This window comes from Asparagus officinalis, chromosome 4 (genome assembly GCF_001876935.1).
Source record: "Asparagus officinalis chromosome 4, Aspof.V1, whole genome shotgun sequence".
In the NCBI taxonomy this organism is placed as follows: domain Eukaryota; kingdom Viridiplantae; phylum Streptophyta; class Magnoliopsida; order Asparagales; family Asparagaceae; genus Asparagus; species Asparagus officinalis.
The window spans coordinates 130,348,276-130,358,301 of NC_033797.1; the positions used below are offsets into that span (position 1 = coordinate 130,348,276).

General features: G+C 31.5%; 1 protein-coding gene across 2 annotated transcripts in view; it reads left to right on the plus strand.

Moving 5' to 3' along the window:
- LOC109838730 overlaps positions 494-10,026 on the plus strand; it is a 23,858-nt gene continuing 14,325 nt past the window's right edge. The window contains exon 1 of one of the 2 annotated variants that reach the window (XM_020407153.1): positions 494-720. The gene's annotated coding sequence lies outside the window, so the exon portion shown is untranslated. The remainder of the gene's footprint in view (positions 721-10,026) is intronic. The other variant, XM_020407152.1, reaches the window with a different exon arrangement.

The following is a 10,026-nucleotide window of genomic DNA, read 5'->3' on the forward strand; positions in this document are numbered from 1 at the left end:
AGTAATGAGAGATAATAAAAAAAATTTCGCTTTCACTTGTATCAAATCATTTTCTAAAATATATTCTGAAAATTTTGAGATAGGGAGCTAAAAAACTGATGTGACACCCTCTCACTCTCCATTTTACTCTCTAATCATTTTTCAATTGCTAAACGATAAAAAGTATATAAAATAAAGTCACTTTGCAATGTTTTTTTTATTTTTATTGATAGTGTCACTTTTCAATTGTTATTTCACTTGCTAGTTTGTTTCGCTGAACACGCCGAGCATATTTCAATAAAATCTAAGCGAAGACAAAATGTACTACGTCTACGTCCCGAAAACATCACAATAAAAGGGAGGTTGAATGACAAATCTTTCAAAGTGGGAGGCGTTATCTACAAAATATTCCTACAAATGTGGGTGTAGTCTGCAATTTTTCCCAATTTCCTGGGTAGGAAGCCAGTTGTTCCTCAATCTTGTATTATATAATAGTAAAATCAACTACATTCAATTAATAAGTTGAACAAAATTATTATTTAAAAAAAAAAATCCCATCTGAATTCTCAAATTCGAATCTCTTCCGTCTCCGTCTCCATCTCTCGGTTTGGTCGGAGCCCGAAAAATCAAACAGAAGTAGTTTAAAAAGAAGGGGAAAAAAAGAGAGAAGAAAAAAATTTAGCATCGAAGAAGAAAAGGAGACCTGAAGGTGATTTGGGTTCCTTGATTTTTCAATTTCTGGTATAATCTGTGTGTCTGGAGTTACTTTACTATAATTAGAACGCTTTTCTTTAGGTTTTTGGGGAAAAAAATTGAAACCCATTTTTAAAAATATTATTTTTCCTTCAAATTTAATCATGGGTTTTTATTTTCATGTCTAGCTCTATAATAATTTATGGGTTTCACCGATTATTGTCAAAAACTATCAAACTGGATTCAAAATGCTTTTTTTTTTGCGATTTAATCTATTTGGTTTAGAATATTAGGTTCTTCCATCTTTGACTGGGATTTAGGACTGCGATCTTTGTTTTGTTATTTACAGGAACAATTAGCTATGTATAATGATCTTTTTGAAACTTGTATAGTCTAGATTGAGTTAATGGGACAAACCCACAGTTCTTGAAATTACAATTTTCGGACTTTGATGTTCTTGGGGGTACTCTCTTAGTTTTCTACTATGCACATTGAGCTGCAGCTTCATAGTGGATAACTATTGTTATAAGCAAAAGCTGTACTGGTTTCAAGTGAAGCAACTTTGCAGTTAGTGCCTTTGTTTATAGATGAATTAGGAAATTAACACTTAATGATTATGAGATGCATGGTATAGTTCATATGCAAGAGATTGCACAATATATGGAAGTATGTAGAGGTGCATGAATCTCCAAGTGTATTATCAGCGCATCTCTGAGAATTTGCATGAATCTCCAAGTGTGTTATATGTAGTGTTCGATTAGTGGTAATTAAGATTTTAAATTGGGTAAAACCCTACTGTAGTTTTTAAAGTTATGTCATATTTATAGACTCAATATTCATGAGTAATATGTGCATTCATTTTTTCTAGCATTTTATTGGCAATGTACATTGGATTATTGTAGCATTGATGTCTGTAAAACTGTGATACCATAAGCAAACTTCTTTCTATGTTTTGCTCCAAGAAGCTTCCTGAAGGTGAAAAAATATTCACATTTTGACATTTCTTTCCTTGTTCTATTCTCCATTTGACCAAAATTTTATTTTGGTAGGATTTTCTGGAGGGCTATTGATGAAATGCAATTGCTTTTGTTGTATTAGTTCCATCTGAGTGTTTCTCCATTGTGTTCCGGAATCCTCTCGCCCCCCTCACACACATACACAAGCGTACATCCATAGGAGTGTACACAACCACAACACTTTTTCATGACCCTGTGAGCTTCTTAAGTTCTACTTTCTCACACTTGTATGTGCACTGATTTTGCGAGGTGAATTTGGTCTTTCCCTTTTTATTTAAAGTGATTATTCTTTTTAAACCTATCAAGATATATAAGCATATACAAACTAGGCATTCTATTATTTTGGTGATTGTCACTAAATTGAAGAAGTATTCAGATAATAAGACACGTTCATTCTGAGCACACAACTTTGACAATCATCATATCCAGTCATTGTTGAGTCCTTACTTATTCTCCCTAAATGCAACAAAACTGATTTGTGATAATCCGACCTTTTTTTTGCTCTCTTACCGTGATTTTTTGATATAATGTATTGTTTGGCTCATCACCTGGTCAATACCAGGTAATCTGTTGCCGCAGTCAGTTTCTTCAAGGGGAATACATACATACATAATTAAATATATATATATAATATATATATATTATATATATATATATATATATATATAATATATATATATATATTATGTATGTATATATATATATACATACATACCATATATGTATATGTATATTGCTATGTATGTATGTATGATACATTGTTTTAATATCCCCGACATGACCCGCGATCATATTCCCCCGATATATCCTTTTACAGGGCTTGCTGCAACCGATATGGTCTTTAAATATCCTTCACCGCTTTTTGGCTATTTTGAGTGATAAATCCCCGATATGACGCATATATTACGCGATATGTGGACCAATATATATGATTTTTATATAGCTTGTTGCAAAATAATATGCCGTGTTTGGAATTTTTAGGCGAGATATCAAGATTTTCCCATTATATCAAATGATATTTTGCCCTACAAAAAACAGATGATGTTGCAACGTTGCTTTGGCACTTTTGTTTGTTTTAGAAGGTTTATTAGTGATCCTAAACATATATTATTCATATTTTGTATGTTTAAATTTCATTACATATGTTGAGATTACATTTTAATGCATTATACTATGTATGCAAACATTCATTTAAATGACATTCCGATATTTACCACATATCCTCGATATTTCCCCCGATATCCGCATCGCGAATGAATTTGGCATCCGATATTTTCCCGATATCCGATATTTAAAAAACCCTGTGTTATATACTATAGTGTATATATATATATGTATAACTATATATATAATATATTACTATGATAGTCATACTATATATATATATATATATATATATATTATATATATATATACAGTGTATATAGTATATGTATGTATGTATATGTATGTATATATATATATATATATATATTATATATATATATATATATATATATATATATTACATTAAAAATACCTATAGGTATCCGCACACAACTTGAGATAAAAGAAGACGAGAACGCAATTATCCAAGTCGAAGCGGGATATGCCGAGGTCAAAGAGGCATCATCTGACATATGACAAGCGCATAAAGCGAATCAGCCGAACCAAGCTGGCGCTGTGCGCTCACCGGCCACCTCCAAGTGGCCGTGCGCTCACCGGCCACCTCCAAGTGGCCCACGTGCTCATCGGCCATCGCCAATTGGCCCACGTGCTCACTGATCAGCTCCAAGTGGTCAACACGCTCACCAGCCACTTTCAAGTGGTCCGCATACTCATCGTCCACCTTCGAGTTAACGAAATGTATGAAGTGAATCAGTGAAGCGTACGAGTCAACGTGACACGCGAAACGGCAAAACGACTCAGCCAGGAGTTGTGTTTCGCCCAAAAGGGGAGAAACACCATGTGTGTCTCGCCCACACCATGAGTGGCTCGGCCATTAGAAGTTGTAGGTCTCTTCATCAGCTTTTTAACGCATCTTGAATCACCTCATTCCGAGATCGGACGAGAGAGTTAGAGCTAAAATACCCGAGATGGTACGAACTGGTTCGCAAGGCTGCGAGCCACCATTTGGTGACTCGCACAAAGAGGTGACATTTAGACTATGAGTGGTTCGGCCATTAGAAGTTGTAGGTATCTTTTCTAGCTTCCAATGCATCTTGAATCACCTCATTCCGAGATTGAAAGAGAGAGTTAGAGCCAAAATATCCGAGATGGTACGAACTGACTCGCAAGGCTGCGAACCACCATTTGGTGGCTCACACAAAGAGGTGACATTTAGACCATGAGTGGCTCGGCTAGTAGAAGTTGTAGGTCTTTTCTCCAGCTTTCCAACGCATCTTGAATCACCTCATTCCGAGATCGGACGAGAGAGTTAGAGCCAAAATACCCGAAGACGTACGAACTGGCTCGCACAGTGCCGAGTCACCATTTGGTGGCTCGCACAAAGAACTAACATTTCAACCATGATGTGATTTGATTCTGGAGAAACTCAAAAGATAAAAGTTTTAGGTCTCTTCGTCAGCTTTCTAACGCATCTTGAATTACCTCATTCGATCGGACGAGAGAGTTAGAGCCAAAATACCCGAGATGGTACGAACTGGCTCGGCCAAGGCCGAGCCACCAATTGGTGACTCGGACCAGGCCGAACCACCATTTGGTGGCCACCAAGTGGTGGTTCGCGTCGGTTCGCACCCGGTTCGGTTCGTTTGAACCCGGTTCGGCAGATTTTGTTCGAAAACACGTTTTGACGGTTTCGACGGGTTTTCACGAGATTTCTTCTGTTCCAGAGGTTCTCAACTGCCTTGATATCATCTCTACACATGGTTAGACGGTTGTCAACTGAGGATAAGGCCAAATCCATCATTCTTATCAGAAAATCCCCCAATCGAAACCTATAAATACAGACCTAGGGGCTCATTTCATAGGCGGAGATCAAGAGGGCGAGGTGCTGTCAAAATTAAGAGTGAAGCCACGAATTTCAGAGGGTTAGCAGATCTTGGCGAAATTTCTCCATAAACAAAAAAAATTTGGAGAGATCTGAAACCTCTTTCCTCCATATTCCTTTGGATTTAAGTTTGGTCTTAAATCCCGAGAAGAGTCGTAATCTCGCTTGGTCGGGATTGCCACTTCAGCGAATACTTTTTTCGTGATGTAGGGGCTTTGATTTTTAATCTGTTAACCGGATCTGATCCGCGATGGTCTACAGATATCAACGTCCTCGGCACAGGCAAAGATCCTACGCAAACAACAGGCGATAAACAGCTGTTGTGTGTTGTTTGAAGGAATTATAATCTTATATTTTCATTGTGTAAGAAGATCTTATACTTTTTTATTTATTTGAGTTTATTATAACGACTAAAGTTGTAATAGATTCGATGATAATGAGAACAACAATTTCTAACCCAAACAATATATATATGGAAAAAATATCCTTAAGGTGACGCCTTAGATAATCATCTAAGGACGCGGTCTAAAATCACATGATTGAGCTACATTGTGGATAATCCGTTCCGTTGAACTTGATCTACATAATCTAAAACCCCAACACACCAAGTTTGGGGGTGAATCCATCGTCGTTTGACCCTCCGTCGAGCTATATGAAAAGTTCTATTCATTCGAAACCGTTAAAATTGATACGAGTGGATAAAGGGTCAAACGACGACGAGTTCACCCCAAACTTGGTGTGTTGGGTTTTAGAATATGTAGATCAATTTTAACGGAGCGGATCATCTATAATGTAGCTTAATGGTGTGATTTTAGGCCACGTCCTTAGATGATTATCTAAGGTGTCACCTTAGGAACACTTCTCCATATATATATATATATATATATATATATATATATATATATACACACACACACACACACACACACTAGTTAGATTACACGTGCAATGCACGTGGTCAGATATCATGGTTATTTAAATTGATAAAAATAGATTAAAAATAAAAGAGAATAAAGTTTTTTGCGGGATTAATTATCAACATAATAATCTCTCTTTCAAATGAAATATTGTCTTCGCTACGTGATCTACTATTTGTGGGTTATAAACACATTGATTTAATATAATATCTTTGTTTATTAGGGGCTGTTTGGTTCGCTATTATAAGGGGTGGAAAACTCAGAAAACCCCTCCACGTCAGGTTTTTAGCCCTCCACGTCAGCTTTTTTGTTTCCGTCCATTTCTTTGTGCCGCTTTGGTTCGCTCGAATGGAAGAGGGAAAACTCTGCTGAAATCGTCGCCAACTAAGATTTTTTTCCCTCTCCGATTTCCTTCCCCAACCAAGTGAAATTGATGAAAACTCTGTCACGTCAGATTTTTTTCCTTCTCTGCTTTTTTTATAAAAGTTTTCCTTTTTTTCTATGCAAATTAAATACAAGAAAAATAAATACATTGGTTTTCCACCATTTTTTATGTGCGAACCAAAGCAAAACAATCTATTTCTTGGAAAAGTTTGAAAAACTCAAAACTTGTGTTTTTTTACATGAAATTGCATTTCTCTATATCAAGGAAACGAACCAAACAGCCCCTTAGTAACTTGAAGTCTTTAAAAGATGGGTGATCATTCAATTCACAAAGGAATTTGGCATATGAATTTACTTGTAATATGTTCATTAAATTTTTAGTTGTGGTTTGACTCATATTCACATTAACTTTTAGTTGTGGTTTCACTCATATTTATATAGCCAATTGATTAAACATATTAAAATTATAATGACCACAGTTAAAATTATATGTTGGGTTTACATTAAATATAATTTATAAAAAATAGTACATTAAAGTCAAAAACCTTTTAACCACTATATAGATTGTTTGAAAATTTTTGCATGTATAAACTATACTGTCTAGGAATAATGATGTGCACACTTAACTATAACCTAATACATCTTAAAAACGACTTACTCTTCAATATCATCATTAATTGATATATCTATGCATTACACTAAAAAATAATGAAAATTTAGAAAACTACAAAAGAAATACCCTCAAAAGTTTTTAAAATTGTAAAAACAAACACCCTAAAATTTTATAATTAACAAATACACAAGACTATTAAAAATTACATTAAAATCAAGGAACTACAAAAAAACATTGAAAAATTGTAAACTTTAGAGGGGTAATTTGCAATGTACTAAACTTTAAGTTTTTTTTTGTAAATTTTAAATCTAATAGATTTTTAATTAGTTATGTTCTTTTAAAAAAAGTTATGGGTAATATTGATCATAAAATTTTTTTCCTAAACTTATATTTTGAAAGGGAGTATGATAATTTTTTATAAATTTTTTATTTTCTAGGGGTTGCTATTGATTTTGTATATTCATTTTAGTGTCTATATGTTAGAAATTCTTATGGTGTTTTTTTATAAATTATGAATATTAGGGGTTTTTTATAATTTTTTAAATTTATAGGCTTTTTCTATAGATTGCAAATTATTTATAGACTATTTATAATTCCTATATTTTTAATTTGCTAATGTGTTTTAAATTCTCAGAGTGCTTTTTGTAAAATTTGAATTTTGATTGTTTGTTTGTAATTTTTGAAACTTTAGGGGTGTTTTCTATATATTATAAATTATGCAGTGGATATTTGTAACTCCTATATTTCTAATATATTGTTATATTAGAAATTATCAGAATTTTTATAAATTTTATAATTTTGAGGGTTTTATCTTGTAATTTGTAACAAGTTTAGAGTTTTATTGCAAATTTCATAAATTTTTAGAGTTATTTGTGTTATTTTTAGGTTTTTATTGTATTTATATGTTTGAAATTTTTAATGTGTTTTTTATAAATTTTAAATTTTAGGAGTGTTTTTGCATTTTTTAAAACTTACAATATACTTTCTACAATGTTAAAAACTTTTATTTTAGTTAGCATATATTTTTCAGATTTTTCACTGAATTAAAATAAGTAAAATTTATAATTTTTAAGATGTTTTAATAAAATTTTAAATTTGTAGGGGTGTTTTTGCGATTTAAAAACTAAGAGGGTATTTTTTACAAGTTCTAGGAATTAAAATTATATTATCCTGTAGCTAAATAAATAAATAAAATTTAAAAATAATAATTTAAATTATTAAGTGCCTAATATTCGTTCATGCGAGAAAGTAAAGTAATCTATGGTCTGTATACTTATATAGTCAATCGATTAAACATATTAAAATTATAATGACCACCGTTAAAATTATATGGTAGGTTCACATTAAATATAATTTATAAAAAATAGTATATTAAAGTCAAAAACCTTTTAACCAACATAATGATTGTTTAAAAGTTTTTGCATGTATAAACTATAGTGCCTAGGAATAGTGATGTGCACACTTAACTATAGCCTAATACATCTTAAGGACGATTTACTCTTTAATATCATCATTAATTGATGTATCTATGCATTACACTAAAAACACTATAAAAATTTAGAAAACTACAAAAGAAATACCCTCAAAAGTTTTTAAAATTGTAAAAACAAACACCCTAAACTTTTATTATTAACAAATACACAAAACTATTAAAAATTACATCAAAATCCAAGAAACTACAAAAAATCATTGAAAATTTTCAAACTTTGGAGGAGTAATTTGCAATGTACTAAACTTTAAGATTTTTTTTGTAAATTTTAAATCTAATAGATTTTTAATTAGTTATGTTCTTTTTAAAAAAATTATGTATAATATTGACCATAAAAAATTTTTCCTAAACCTATACTTTTAAAGTAAGTATGATATTTTTTTGTAATTTTTTTTATTTTCTAAGGTTGCTAGTAATTTTGTATATTCATTTTAGTGTCTATAGGTTAGAAATTCTCATTGTGTTTTTTTATAAATTATGAATAATAGGGGTTTTTTATAATTTTTTAAACTTATAGGTCTTTTCTATATATTGTAAATTGTTTATAGACTATTTATAATTCCTATAGTTTCAATTTACTAATGAATTTGAAATTCTCAAAGTGTTTTTTGTAAAATTTGAATTTTGAGTGTTTTTTGTAAATTTTGAAACTTTAAGGGCATTTTCTATAAATTATAAATTATGCAGGGGATATTTGTAATTCCTATATTTTTAATGTACTGTTAGGTTAGAAATTATCAAAATTTTTATAAATTTTACAGTCTTGAGGGTTTTATCTTGTAATTTGTAAAAAGTTTAGAGTTTTATAAAATTTTAGAGTTTTATCTTGAGGGTATTTTTTACAAGGTCGAAAAACTTTTAGGTGCTGACTAGCATATATTTTTTAGATATCTCTACAAATTGAAATAAGTAAAAGATTTGAATTATATCAAACATATCACCTTTATCCAATAACATGTTAAGTCTCATTATGGATATGATAAATCATTTAATTATAAATTCAAAGAAAATAGGAAAATTAGAATAGATTAGGATAACAATATAAATATATATATATATATATAGTAAATTAAGAACTTTTTAGTTTATGTGTTGGCTTAGAAAATAAGGTGTTCTTTGTAAAAAGAAGTGTTGTAGAATAAATTTTGTGCAGCTTGCCTACATACTACACTCATCCTTACAAGATCGTCAAAGAAAAATGACTAGATATTTAGTGTATCAATCTTGTTGTAAAATTACTAATTTATGCTCCAAAGGAGGTGAGGGAAATGCTTTTTTTTTTACAATTCATCCTATACTGAAGCGATTGGACTTTTTGTTACTTTCCATTCAAACATCTGTTTTGTTAATCAAATATAACTCGTATGTTGTACTACGTAAATTAGTTCTGGTGGTTGTAAACTTACAGACTGGAGGTACATTCACTTAAGTTGCAGTTACACCCTGTTTGTTTTGTGTTTGACAAGATTTTTATCGTAAATCTGGGGGGAATATGACGACTGGCTATGGGACTCCTGTGTTCCCTATTTTATTTCCTTTTTCTTTTCTTTTTTGCATATTCTGCTTTGTAGTCATCGCCCTTCAATGCTAACGCTCTTGCCCGTTATCTCGTCCACATTGCGCCATACATGAAATAATTTCATCCTTCCCACCTGTCTTTTAGCTACATGTACTTTCTTTTGTTTTTCTCTCTACTTTCTAATCATTTCCCTACTTGTTTGTTTTTACCTTCTTTTTTTCTCTTTCATCTATCTTCTTTATTCTTTCTTGATTTCTTCCACTTTTCTTGCCTACATATTCATTTTTATGACTGAGATGGCTGCTGGTGTTCTTGTCTGCTTCTTAGATGGTTAAAAAAAAAAAATAATCCCTAAACCTCTTGATTATATGTCGGAGACAATGGTAAAAACAAGTGAATTGTTTTTATCTTTTTATTTGTTTCTTTT